The sequence below is a fragment of the Manis javanica genome, chromosome 18, assembly GCF_040802235.1.
Source record: "Manis javanica isolate MJ-LG chromosome 18, MJ_LKY, whole genome shotgun sequence".
Lineage (NCBI taxonomy): Eukaryota > Metazoa > Chordata > Mammalia > Pholidota > Manidae > Manis > Manis javanica.
Window position 1 is genome coordinate 10,531,927 of NC_133173.1, and position 15,031 is coordinate 10,546,957.

Below are 15,031 nucleotides of genomic sequence, written 5' to 3' on the forward strand. Positions count from 1 at the left end.
TTGTCTCCAAACCTCTTTGCTATTTTTCTTTATATTTGAGTTTATGGTAAATTTCATATTAATTGACTTGTGGCAGAAGGAAATTCAAATTAAACTCTCTGGATCTCTTCTACATAAATGACATTTAGGAAGAAATGACTATATATGTATATTTGCATTCTGGGATAACTACTTATATTGGATATTTCCTGGAAATGGGGAGACATGATTTCTCTAAACTTCATTTATGACAGGTTTCCCAGAGTGTAAAGGATTCTATGCATTTATCTTTGGGCTAATGTTCCTACTGAACCTATAATTTCCTTGTTTCTCCTGCTGGCTGGCAGGATTTGTGCCAATCAACATCTAGTCTTCCATTAACTCAGCTTGCCAACTTCAGTTCTGTCCATAAGGACAAATAAACTACTTTATTGAAGCTGTTGTGTGAAATAGCAGCTCTGTCTTCAAGTATCAAATTTCTACTGTGTATTGGTGAAATATAATAATTTTAGTGTCCAGAAGAGAACTATTGGCATCAACCAAGGCCAGAATCTTGCGTTGGTTTTCCGGTCCTTTGATAATGTATGTTTTATGCCAAAAGATCGTGCATTTTCATGGTTAGGAGTATCATCTCTGGTCTCAGACTGTCTGGGTTATTTTACATCTTACTGTTTTTAACTGAATACTTGAGCCAACTGGCATATTCCTAAGTCTCATGTCCGATAAAACTGTAGTCACAGCATTTACCTCATTGGTTTGTTGTGATAATTAAATGAGGTATATGTGTTTAGAACTCATTTCATAATATCTGAAGACAAAAACTGTAAGTAAAATTCTGCATTTCTGGTAAGTTCTATTTAAAATTCCAAGTAAAGACCTCAACTAAATTTTTTATTTCAATGCAATCAATGGCTTTGACAGGGAAAAAGAAAGTGATTTCTGGGGACATCTCCAGACTTGCCTAGTCCATTCATGATCATTTCAGATGCACGATGGAAAAGACAGAAAAAGTTAGGAGACATTGTGGTTAATATTTTTTGATGTCACATTGCCAAAGAAGTTATGTACTTAGGACAGAGCTAACAGGTCTCTTGGCGTGCTCCTCTCACTGTGTTTTCAGATAAGAGGACATTATCTTTGAGATAATTGCTTAGACAACCAAGGTATACAAATTACCAGTTCTAAGGTGAATAGCCAGGCAAATGTATCTTTTCCCCTAACTTTTGAGAACACTTTCTAAAAACTTTATTATGAAGTAATTTACTAAAATATGATATGGTTTTAAGAATCTGAGAACTCCTAAGAATATTGCCATAGTACAGACTCCAAACATTTGCTTCTTTCAAAAAAAGCTTTAATATAAAGCTGCCTACTTACTATTTTTTAAGAAAATAATTTATTTAATTACAGGTGGCAAGTAATTGTGTTACTTAGAAATCATTTCAACTAGTACTTATTGAACACCTACCTTGTTCAAATAACACTGTTTCATTGAAGTTCAGGAAGATTTCTACTTTGTGTTTTATTGTATGGGGCTGAGAGTAATTTGTGGAACTTCCTTTAAAATGATCTCTCATTTACTCCTCAATAATTCCAACTGTTCATTACCCCATAATGAGGATTTGTTACATGCATAGATCAGTTTAACACATATTTGGTAAATTTATCCCTAAATGAATGTCTTAATTATCAGAAAGCATGAAGATTTTAAAATTCTTACTTGAATTTCATGGTAATGCATTTAGCTATTCTTTCCTAGGTGGCTTCAAGAGGACATTTTCATTTGTCTAGTGAGATTCAAAATGAAAGAGAAATAAGAGAGAAATGAAACAGTAGACATGGGCTTACCAGAGCCTTCCGGTATCTAGTCACACAAATATGAAGTACTGAATGGTGTGTCATTAGTAAGCTACTGACAGTTCTTGAGAGCTACTTAAATGAGATTTACTATAAAGATAGGTAGTGAGAACTCCTATGTCTAACTGAGTTACTTTAAAGAGTCAGAATGCTTCTGAGGTCAAGACTTGATAGAAATCTGACTGTTAGTATTATATCTAAAAAAAAGCTATCATTTTGGATGTTGGTTGCCCTGAAATCCTAGGGGAAAAGCAAGAGAAAGGGTCTTTAGCTGTGGTTTCAGACATGACAGAAGAGGGGGCATCCAAGCTCTTTAAAATAAGTGTCAGTGCAAAGGCACCACAATATCAAATTGTGTGACACCAGCCATTACGATCAAATAGCTATCTCTTGTTCTAATCTCATGACCTCCAAGCAATAATCCTCTGACTCCAGCCTCCCATGTAATCTGTCCACTGAGAAGAATATTCTAGTCCTATTTGATAGTTATGACTGTTCCTAGGAATTAACACATTGGCTTTCCAATTTTATCTGTCAGCTTTTTCTGTATTTCTTTACCATAATTTAGTATCCTGAAGCTCAGCCACCCTTAAGCATGCTAAAAAATGGAATTGTCATGACTATAAAGCTGATAACTAGACTTTGAACTGCATAGTCATACTAAAATGTAGTGACTGATTGTAGCCCACTCATTGTTTCTCTGAACCAAGTCATGAAGTGAATTCTCTGATACAACATCAGTAGTATTCACCATCAGTGTTGGTAAATAAACAGCATCTAACAGCAGTGTCCACTAGTTACTTAAATTAATATATAAATATGTAAAGGATTAATGTTTACCTTGATAGTCATAGCATTATTATTTTTGTTGATCATAGAAAGTTCAAGGTAGTTAAATTATATAGAGAGATTTGTGGCAATGAATCAAATAACCTGAGAATTCATTTTGGTGTCCTGACATTATGGTTCCTGCTGAGAATTAAAGGAAACAATTTGCAGAACAGTGTTTTCTAAAGAAGTATCTCAGTTGGATAGAGGACAAGTTAAATTTCTTCTCTGTGAGGGTATGTTTTCCAGTTGGATTGAGCAGATTATTTTTCTTCTAATTATATGATAACTGACTCTTTAACTCCAAGATAAAACTTCCAAGAAAAGCTGGAATAAGTGAAACAAAATGTTTATCTTGTGAGCAATCGTATATTCCACGATATGGAGATTTTGCTGTGTTGATCATTTAAAGCTATTTAGGATATCATCCGGTTTCTTGAGCCAAAAGAAGTTATAGTAAGATGCATTTGTTTGATTAAATATCAAAATGTATAGGCATCTAATATACTTTTCTGGGTAGAAAGAAGTATAGTCCTGAGTCAGCAATGGTTGAGTAAATGAAATTGCTGAAGAGAAAAATATTTCTGGATAGCAGAAAATGGAAACTGTGTAGTAGCAAGTGAACCACAGTAATTCACAAGTTTGGTTTAGATAATCCCTCCCAAGTTCAAATTCTTTTCTGAATTCCTTCTTAGGTATCCGATGTGAGGAATCTTATACAGTTTTCTGTATTTCTTTATTCTAAGCAAAAAAATAAAAAAAATACTAGAGCAGCATATCCTGTTAGGTTCTAACATTCCTAATATTTAATCAATGTGAATCCAAGCATACAGAATTCAGTGTACTTGCTACATTTCCAGAAACATCTGTTTAAGATTCTTATTCACATTGAACTAGGGACTCAGATTATATCAGACTAAATCTTTTCTACAAACCAACATATATATAAATTTGTATTTTCCCTGTTTGTTCTAATAGAAAATCGATCTTTAATGTCTTATCTAATATTTTAACATATTCAATGTATTCTGCAGTATATTTATCCATTCCATAAAAATACGTCACTGATATTTTTATGAAAACTTGCTTATTATAGTACACTTTGCATAATTTATGTATTTTGTTTCCATCATTGGAAAAGTTAAATTGTGAATTGGAAGCAAAGGATCCTTGCAAAAATCATGTCAGTTGTTGATCTCATAAATGTCAAATGTATTTTAATTATATTCAGCATAGAAATATTAATGCTAGATGATATTGACATTTTTCTACATCAAAGGAGTTTATCGATCTAGAATGGCTTTCTTTTTCTACCATCTTATTATTATTGTTATCCCCCTTTTCAATTCCACAGAAGTGTTTCCTATACACACACATATAGTCCAAAAGTGCAATCTCTTCTTCGACTCCCAATTTATATTGTAGGATAATTTAATTTTATTTAATTATTCTCAACATTAGTAACAGTTCGTTAGGTTTTATTTTATGCCTTTTTAAAAACATTAAAAATATAGATTTAATGAAGTATAATCCACATATAGCAAAATTCACCCTTTTCAGGTGAACTTTGAAAAATGTATAGTCATGTAACTACTAAAACAGACAAAATACAGATTCTGTTTGTCATTCCCAGAAGTCCTCTCATTCCTGTTAATAGTAAACTCTGGTTTCCTTCCACTCCTGTTCCTGGCTATTTTCACTTAATAGAATGTTGTGTAGAGTAAAGATCACAGGCACATCCCTTAGTATTTGAAAGAGCCATGTTTTTGTATTCCTTTTCATTGTTAAGTCCATCATATAGATGTGCCTCAATTTATTAGTCTATTCCCAAGTTTATAGATATTTAGAATGTTTTTGGTTTAGAGGTATACTGGATAAGCTCTTACGAACATTCATGTATATAACTATGTGGACATGTATTTTCACTGTTGTGGTAAATACTTAAAAGTGTGATTGTTGGGGCCCATGATAGATGCATATTTGACTTGATAGAAAAATGCTAAACTGTTTGTCAAAGTGAACATACCACTTTACATCTTACCTAGTAAGGTGCAAGAGTTCCAGATGTTCTACATCTTTGTCAGCACTTATTACTGTCAAATCTATGAAAGTCACACACACACACACACACACACACACATATATATATATATCTCAGTTTTGTGTTTGCAAATATTTTGTTCCAGTCTCTGGCTTGCCTTTCATTTTCTTAATGTCTTTCAAACAGCATGTTTTAAATTTTTGTGAAGTATATTGTTTTCAATTTTTATTTTTATTGTTCATGTCTTTCGTGTCCTAAGAAATCTTTGATTCACCAAATATCATAAAGATTTTTCTATGTAAAAATCTATGTTTAAAATTTTTACACTGTACATTTACATTTGGGAAGAAGTGACATCTTAATAATTCTTATTGTTAAACTTTTGTTATAAACAGAACTTACAGCAATTACAAAAATTATCAGCAATTACTGTCTGTAAACATGACATCTCTCCATTTACCTAGGATTCTGTGATTTCTTCCATCAATGATTTAGAGTTATTATCAGAATCTATCTGGTACATCTTTTATGTTTATCCACAAATATTTCAAGATTTATGGTACCATTTTAAACTGTACTTAAAAAAATCCAATCTCAAATTATTCATTGTTAGCATATAGAAATTCTATCATTATTATTTTTATTTTGCTATGTTGATTGTGTATTCTGTAGTCTTGTCAATCTTACTCATTCTACCAGCTTTTTGTAGCTCCTTTAAGATTTTAACATAGGCTATAATGTCTGCAAATAAAAACTATTTTGCTTCTTCCTTTCTAATCTGAATGGTTTTATTTCTTTCTTTGTCTTTTTGCACTGGTTAGGACTACCAAATGATGTTGAATAGAAGTGGTCATACTGAATTTCCTTGCCTTAGGGGAACACATTCAGTCCTTCACAATTTAGTATAAAAACAGACAGATTTTTCATAGATGTTATAAATTTGAAAAATTTTCCTTCTGTCAATGTGTTGAGAATCTCTATAATGAATAGGTGTTGGATTTTGTCAAATGCTTTCTCTACATTAAATGAAATGGAAGAATTATTTTTCTTTTTTAGCCTGTTCATCTCAGGATATATGATGATGGATTTTTCTAATATTGAATCAATTTCTATTTCTTCTAAAAAAAAAAGTCTATTTGGTCTTGATACATTATCATTTTTGCATAATAAAGAATTTGATTTGCAAACATTTTATGTAGAATGTTCCATATATGTTAATGAGGGTTGCGGTTTGCAGTTTTCTAGTAATATTGATGTGGTTTTTGATTCAAAATAATTCTAGTCTCATATAATGAGTTGAGAAGTTTTTGGAACAATCTGTGCAGAATTCGTGCTATTTCTACATTAAATGTTTACCAGAGAAGTCATTTTTTCTTGTCATTGTTAGAAGTTTTTAAATTGTGAATTCAACTTTTTATTAAGTATAGTCCTAGTTGGGTCGCCTCTTTTCTCTTGAATGACCTTTGATAGTTTCTATATTTCAAGTAATTTGCACATTTTATGATATTAAATTTGATGATAATTCCTTATTATCACTTAAATTTCTCTAAGATCTCTAAGATCTCTAAGATCTCTGCTGATGTCTTCTGTTTCATTCCTTGTAGTGACATTACCACACTGTTTTGATTACTGTGGCTTTGTGACAGAGTCTGAGATCAGGAAGCATGAGGCCTTCAGCTTTATCCTTCTTCAAGATTGTTTCAGCTATTTGGGGTCTTTTTGTGATTCCCTACAAATTTTATAATTGTGTGGAATTGTTCTATTTCTGCAGAAAATGTCACTAGAATTTTGAGACAGATTACAGGGAATCTGTAAATTGCTTTGGGTTGTATGGATATTTTAATAGTATTAATTCTAATATGCAAGCTTAGAATATCTTTCCTTTATTTGTTTTATTTTCATTTTATTTTATCAATGTCATAGTTTTCAGTGTACATGTCTTTTACCTCCTTGGTTAAATTGATTACCATGCTTTTATTTTTTCCTTGCTCTTGAAACTCACTTTTTGTTGGTTGCAGAATTCTAACTTAACCAGTATTACCTGAAGTAGTTTTTCAGTGTCTTTCATTGTTTATGGTTGAAAAGTCTACTGTAAATCTACATACATAATAATCAGTCCTTTCTCTCGCCTCCTTTAAGATCTTTTCATGTTATTGTTCTAAATTTTATTTGAATGTTCTGGAAATTTCTTAGCTATTATATTCTCCAAATTTTATCTCCCCTATCCTTTCCCTTAGGAACTGCAGTTAAACATGTAAATGTGTTATCTTTCCATTTTTCATGTTTTAACCAATGTTTCATAATATCCATATCTTTATTTTCTGAGCTATATTTTGAGTTTATTTTCATCTTTCTCATCCAGTTCACTAGTTTTTTTCTTCATCTGTGCGAAAATTCTGTTTATTTCATATGTATTTTTGATTTTCAGCAATTACAATTTTATTTTCAGAAGTTGTGTTTGACTTGTATTCAGTTTTTCCTGATCATTTTGATAATTGTTTAGGTATTTGTTCATTTTTTCAATAAAATTCAGTTATTTTAAAATCATTTTATACTCCCTTAAAGGCTACATTTGATTATTTAAAAATCTAAAGTCTTTTTTAGAGACCCTTACTGTTATTTTTCTAAATCTATAATAAAAAATGTTTGCTAATTGTTATGTATGGAGGTTTGTTTCCTTGTGTATTTGGGAATTTTTAAATTTTTATGATTTCCTCATGTTTTACTGAATTCAGTCTGTGAGTACACTCAAGGTACTAGTTTGAAGATGTTTTGCTCTTTTCCCTGTACAGAACTGGCATTTTTTTCCTCTATTAGGTGCAATGTTGACATGAAACAGGAACTAATTAAATTTCTCTGCCTTGGGGTTTTCTGAAGCTTGGTGATACTGAAACATAGTACTTATACTTTTAAGACTTGTAAAATTACACTTGTGATTATACATTCTTAAAAGAGAATTTTACTTCCCACCTGAAGCAAGATTACAGGCAAAATTTTTACTGACGGCTTAACCCTATCAAGTGTCCTTTCTTTATGTTTAAGTCTCTGATTCAAATCTTTCATGTGGGCCCAATGCATAGTCTTTAATTTTTTTGAGTAGCCATTAAATAGTGAATTTTTTCCCCAGGTATTGCGCTTTCAACAGAATATCATCTTCCTTTGTGTTACATTTGACCTCTATGTTTTTAGCTTATTCTCTAGTTCTTCAGCTTTTCTTGTCAACTCAGAAATGCATTTTAAATTATGCACATTAAAGTTCATTCACCATCTTGGTATTTTGCAGGGATGCAGGACTAATCATCATGCCTACTTTACCATGTTGGGGGATACATAGTCCTGTGACTTATTTATTCATTCAAAAATACTTTGGGGGAACTCACACCGACTTTGTGTCTGTCTCTGTTATTGAGGGCTTTGTACACAGTGTGTGTAAAGGGAGTATGCTCCCTTGAAGTCTGGATTTCTAGTGAGACCAGGGAGACAAACTTTGTGTGTGTTTGTGTGTATATGTTCTAAGTAGTGCTTAATGTTATGAAGACAAATAGAATTAGGAAATAGAGTTAAGATGATGTCACAACGCTGGTGGTGGTGATGGTGATGGGGTATGTGTGTGTGTATGTGGTAGAGAAGGGGATGCTAAGGGATAGGAGTTAATGAAGTCCTCTCAGAGAAGGTAACATTTAATCAGACACCTCATAAAGTGAAGAGATAAATTGAAAAGAATTAAAGGAAAAAGGAACAGCAATGCAAAGTCTTACAGAGCCTGTGGAGGGAAGAGGTTGGAATGTTCCAGGGACAGATATAAACCCACTGTGGCTTGAGCAAGAAGAACAAGAATGAGGCTTTTGTCGACCATAGGAAACAGTTTGGCTCTTGTTTGAATGAAATAGAGTTTTGCACAGATCAATATTATGTGAATTTTGTCTCACAGAAAAATTATTCCAGCTGCTGAATTAAGATTAGTAGGGGACCAAGCAGGTGGCCTTGGCAATAATTCAGGCAAGAGAGAATGATGGCTTGGACCAGGACAGAGCCATGGAGGTGCGCAGCAGTGGCAGGTATGTCTGGAAGCTAGGGCTTCCAGGATTTGTTTATGAATTCAGGACTGGTGAGAAGGAAAGAAAGGACTCAGACGTGACAACTTCTGAGTTTTTGGCCTGAGTAACTGTTTATGACAGGACCATGTCCTGAAGGCACAGAGCCGTATTAGACTGGTAGGGAATGTGACTTTTGATTTTTACTTTTTAGTGTGAGATCCCTGTTAGGCATCTGACAGGTGGTTGAATGTGGCAATGGAATACCTGAGTTAGAAACATCAAGGTCCTTGGATTCAGCGGGTTGGCAGCATACCTAGTGCTGCTATCGCCGCAAGATGTTTAGGAGGATTCAGTGAAGTCATGAAAGTGAAAGTACCTGGAAGTCTATAAATAATAATGCAATAGTAGTTTTAAAGCTGTAAACATCATGACATTTTTTGCTTACCAAATTTATAAAAGTTAAAAAAAATCAGTTGAAGCTGAGTTTAGGGAATGAAAAGAATTAAAATAAATATTCTACAACACTCTGTGGGAATATAGCTTTCTGAAATTTATTTTGATTCTATGTATCTAAAGCCTTTAAGATGCACACCCTAAAGACATGCATATCTTATATATGGACAGTTATCCAAAGAAAATAATTACAGATATTCATGAATATTCAGTTGTGGGCTCAATGTAAAAAGGATTTTCACAGAAAAAATAAAGAGGCAAAAAAATTATTATAAAGTGGAATACTATTCAATCAAAAATAATGATACTACATATTCATATATTTCTAGCTCTCGAATTCCACAGATATGGAAGGATTATATTTCCTGTTCCTTGATAACTGAATGGGCCTGTGTGATAGGTTCTGTCTAGTGAATGGTGAGGGACAGTGATGTATTACATTTCTAGAATAGAGAATTTAATTGCATATAGAAGGCCCTTTAATACTCTGTTTCCCATCTGGCACAACCATGACTCTTTGAATGGCTACAGTGAGCTTTCCTTCTCAGTATGATTATGCAGCATGAGCCAAAAGTAAAGTTTTGTTGTTACATGTTTTAATATTTTGATTCTGATTGTTGCCATAACATAATCTAGCTTAACTTGATACACATATTTGTTGATATAGAAAAGTGTTCATGACACATTGTTCCACTGAAGAGTATATTAGGAAAAAGATGTACAATATGATCCTGTTTGTGTGTGTGTGTGTGTGTGTGTGTAAGAAAGTTTGGAAGTATTAAAAGTAGCTGTCATTGGATAGGCAGAACTGTGTTTTCTTTCTCTCTTTTTATGCTTGTATATAAAGATTCTTTTTTATAGTAAACATTCTTTTATAATAAGAAAAATAAATTTCTGAACAAACACATCAAATATATATGCCAGACAAGCTTTTGCATAGCAGAACACAATGAAAACAGCCTGCATTGGTCATTCATTGGTATATCTAACTCGTGGCATTTCTTTATATTACCCTGCAAAAGTTATTGCAAATGTAGTATGAATGTGGGTGAAACTGCAATATTTCCAGAAACTCTCACCTGGCCTTGATTCATCTGCATATCAGTAGGTGTTTCCAAGGGGTGGAGAGAGATAGTCCATCTCCATATCAATAGGCAATTACAAGGGCTAGCCAGGGCATATCTGGACCGGAGAGGTTGGATGGGGCCCCTTTTTCTGCAGCTGAGTTGAGACACAGGAGAGCAGAAGTGGACGACTGCTTCTAAGCAGTAAACTGGTTTCTCCCACTTTATTTCTCCCTTTGACTGATTTCAGTTTCAAAGGTATTTTGCCCCAGGATTTTCCCCCAGAGTTACAATGAATAATCCTTGATCCTGGGAATATATGTGATGTATTTCCCCCCTTGTCTTTGCTTAGTAAATATGAAAGTCAGAGACACTTTGTTTTAAATCATTAAATATAAATTCCTTTTATAAAATTGCTTCAGCTGAATTGCCTGTTGCTTTCGCCAGGGACAGTTTATAAATAAATACCTGTATGGTGGCCATGGGGACCTGTTATAGCAGAAAGGCCTGTCCCCAGGCAGAAAGACTAATCTGGTGGAGCTGTTGATACCCTGTGTAAGCTTGAGTGAATCATTTGACCTCTTTTTGCGCTCATCAATCCTCTTTAAAAACATGGGACTTCTAACCAGAGCCTGACTCAGTTACTAAGCTTAAACAAGAAAAGTAGTTTATGTTACCATTAGCAAATACTAATGAATGAACCAAGGAACAGGAAAAAAATGAGTTTTACATTAGGAAAATAATTATTCACAAATGAAATCTTAGTGTTTTTTGGACATTAACCTTACTTAGAAATCTTAGAGATTTTCAGAAAATACAGATTTGTTTTTTTAAATGTATTCTATTTTTGGAGTATTTGCTCTACCTATATAGAGAATAAAAACCGAGTTAATTTTATTATTGTTTTAATTAAATTATTCTCAAAAGTCATTTGCATTTGGACATCACCAATGTTTTTCCCACATTCTTTCATCTTTTTTCTAATAATAAGATACCAATGAAGAGAAATTTATTACTAAACATTTACAGAGTGTGTGCCCAGTATTATTGCCATAAGCATTTTTACTAGCATTTTTGCAAACATTTTAGCCACTCTCCAATATCCTTTCTAAAGCCCATCTTCCTTAATTAGAATGAAATCTAAATCAAGAATTTGCTTACACTGTTAACTTACCACCTACGCTTGGATGTAAGGTTAGCAGAATTTTTGCAGTTTTATAATCTGGGTAAGTGAGGTGACGTTAAAGGGAAAATAAACAGTATTTACAAAGCAAAATCACTTTTTATATATTTTACAGTTGAGGTGAAAATCTTGTGTTTCCAGGTGGCTGCAGTTTGTTTACTCAATCTGAATTTGCCTTAGTTTTCTTAAGTGTCACAAAGATACCCGTGGTGTGTTCTATTTTATGACTTCTATTTCATGCAAAGAAACAAGTTCTAGAACCACATCCTGAAGCATGTGGAGTTCCACAGAGTTCTCTTCAGTTTAGAGGTGCAGGGTAGCCCTCACATCACCAGTAGAAGTCATTTACATCAGCTACTAGAACAGTAATCTCTAGAGTCCCCTAGTTATTACAATCTCAGTATCCTCTTTTTCCTAACTTTTTCTCCTAATTTTTTTCCTTTCTGATCCCATCCACTTTCAAAGTAACGGAAGAAGAGTCACTCTTTTCCCATTTTAACACTCTTTCATTCCTCCAGTGTTTTATTAATCTTATGCTAGCTGTAAAGCTCCCATTTCTTTACATAGTCTTATTAACTCATTTGTGAACAAATATTTGTTGAGCACCTACTAAGGGCCAACACCATGCTGATGCTGAGGATTCTCTATTATCATAGAGAATGGTAGGACCCATTCTTCTGTCTCATGCAATTTATAGGCTAACCCTCCTAAAGAGTTTGAAAGGGCCATTCGTTTTGTCCTTGACAGAGCTGAATGATCAATGGTTAGGTAAGGAATGAAAAGGTACGTGTACCATCTGTCCCAAAAACTGCAGGGCCATTTTAGAAAGCGAACATAATCTCATATTATAATTGGGATAAAATTTAGCATAAAATGTTAATGCAAAGTCATAACATAACTTGCAGGTGTTTATTCACTGTTATGACATGACTTTGTAAAAGTATTTACAACAGAATAACAAAATAAAATTACTTATAATGGAATAACAAATAAAATATTAGAAATTAAACAGAAAATATGTGAAGTGGGATAGTGTTTCTAGGTATAGAATTCCTGACAGTTTTCATTTTATAAGACTATCAAATAAAGGGTTTAATGAGAGGAAAGTTTTCATCTAAAACTAGTCGGCTATTCCAGATGCTTTGAACAAATCCTGAAATTTAATGAAAGTTAATAAAATGCCAAAAAGCAAATTTATTCTGTCCATTCTTTATTTAACTCTTCTGAAGCTTGTTGTGCTCAGGTATGTTCTGATTTTGTTTTTACCTAATTTCTCATGTTAAACACACCAGGGCACCTGGAAATAGAGATGGTGAAGTGCTGTTTTTCAATTATTAAAAAGTATCATGTTATTAGGACCTTTCATCTCATTGTGTTAAGCTGAATAAGAATGATTCTAAATCTTAATTTTTCTCTTAAGGACTCCATCCTTCATTTTGTCAGAATGATTTTTAATAGAGAAAGAAAGACACTAACCTTCCTTGAAAACAAATGTAAATGGGTAGGTCTGGCAACAGTCAACCATTTGACAAGTTGATTGGTGAAGTAGTTTTCTGGTTGAGCAAATGACAATGTGCCAATATTGAGGTCTTAGACTCAGGCAAGGAGAGGGAACTGGACCTCAGGGGCTGCATGGTTCACATTAATTCTGGAAGCTTCTGAGGAAGCTTGCCAATGTGATCTTTATTAATCCCAATATTTTATTTTATACCTGAATTTACAATCGAACCTCAAAATCAAATGAGATGTCATTGCATCACCATCTGTTGTTTCAAAAATAGGAGACAAACTCAGATGGTGTCAATGGCCATTTCACAAAGATAAATCCTTGTAGTGTTCCAAACCTGTTTCTGCAGGCTTTTCAGATTACTTTCTATTCTAATAGACAATTTAGAAAACGAGGCAGGAAAGTTCCCAAAAGCCTTCCATTTACTGCTCAGAATAAATAAGCGAGGAGTGTCATGTGCTAGTGGCTGATGCATTCACTTGGCGCCTTCATCCTGATGCCCACTTGGATCGAGTTTTTAGAAGGCGGAGGGGAAATGCTGAAGTCTTCCACAGTCAGGCCCAGTTTGGAAGGCGGGGGACATCATGGCAGAAGGCAGGTTCTCAGAGGTGACCCTATCGGTGTTAGCAGTGACAGATCTGGCAGGCGCTTGGGGTGAGAGTCTCACATCAGATATGCTCTGTGTGATTGGCGGAGTGTCTAGTAAAATTTATACAGTCTCTTTTCCTGATCTTGGCAATCTGACATCTTGCTAAAAAACATGAGAAGATAAAGACAAGAACGATCTCAGCCTTGGTGTCCTTAAGGTAAAGCAAACAATTTTATAGCAGTCATTTTATTGTCCTCTGAATAGTATCTTAGTTATATCTGAGTTGTATATTGCATGGTTCATACATCGGTGCATGTAAGTATTTGTGTGGTTATGGCTCATAAAGAGTTGTGCGTGCCTATGCTTATTTTATATATATATATATATAAAATTATTTATATTTTTTGTTACATATATGCATGTACATTTAATTATGCATACATACAATCTGTTCAATACCATGAGAGCAAGAATCCCAAACAGACACAGTCCTGGAGTCTGAGGGGTCATTTTTTATTCATTTGTGATCTTAACTCAAGTTTGTGGTCGTAAACCTAAACCCAGGTTTCTAAAATCAAAAAGCTCAATGCACAAATCCAGTGTTTCCCATGCTGGTTGCAGGAGAGATGATCATTCTGACCTGGAGGGGGCGCTGCGTCTGTCGCGACCTCAATATTAATGGACCTGAAATCCCTGACAAGCAAGTAGCTCTCAAATCCTAAAGCCTACTTGCTCCTAAATCACAACATTAAACTCCATGGAAAAGAGCCTCTCGGATGGACTTCTTTAATTAGGAAATTTCTGCCTATCACGAGAATCTTCTTCTTTCCCACTTTCCCTCCCTTCCTTCACCCTCCAGTCAGCCCAGGACAGGCCGTTCTAAGTCAGAATGTCTTAACAAGCATGGGAAGAACATTTGAAGAAATAAAAATAAGGTAACAATTCCTGCAGTTTTTTGCAGAATTTTAATGTATATCTGTGAAAAAGCAATAAACAGGTTACAGCCCATTAGTCAAGAACAAATTTCCCTCCATAATTTTATCTTTGTTTAATTGAATATTTAATTAGTATAAATATAAAACTATTTTTTTTAATGGGCGAAATATTGAGCAAGAAGGGCGGGTGCTGGGCTCTGTCTTGAGGAGCCCTTGTGCGAATGCAGACAGCCTCTCTGCCCACCTTGCCCCCCTCCGTGTGCTGATAGGAGGGAGTGGGTCATTCGGCATTAGCAAAGGAGTAAGTTAGCATTTGCACTGGGCTGGATCTTGCCAGACTGTGCATATTGGAAGCTGCAGACAGAGGCTGCTTTCACGTTGATGAATGGGTTTTTTCAAGCGTTCTGCTCCCTAGTTATGAGAAGGGTGACCCGGTCAGGAGACGACTTTATGAAGCTATAAAAAATGTATGTCACTTCGGACTCTCTAATGTCACAGGGAAGGAAGAGAGAGAGAGAGAAAAAAAAAAAAAACCTGAGCAAAATGGCAGGGTAATAA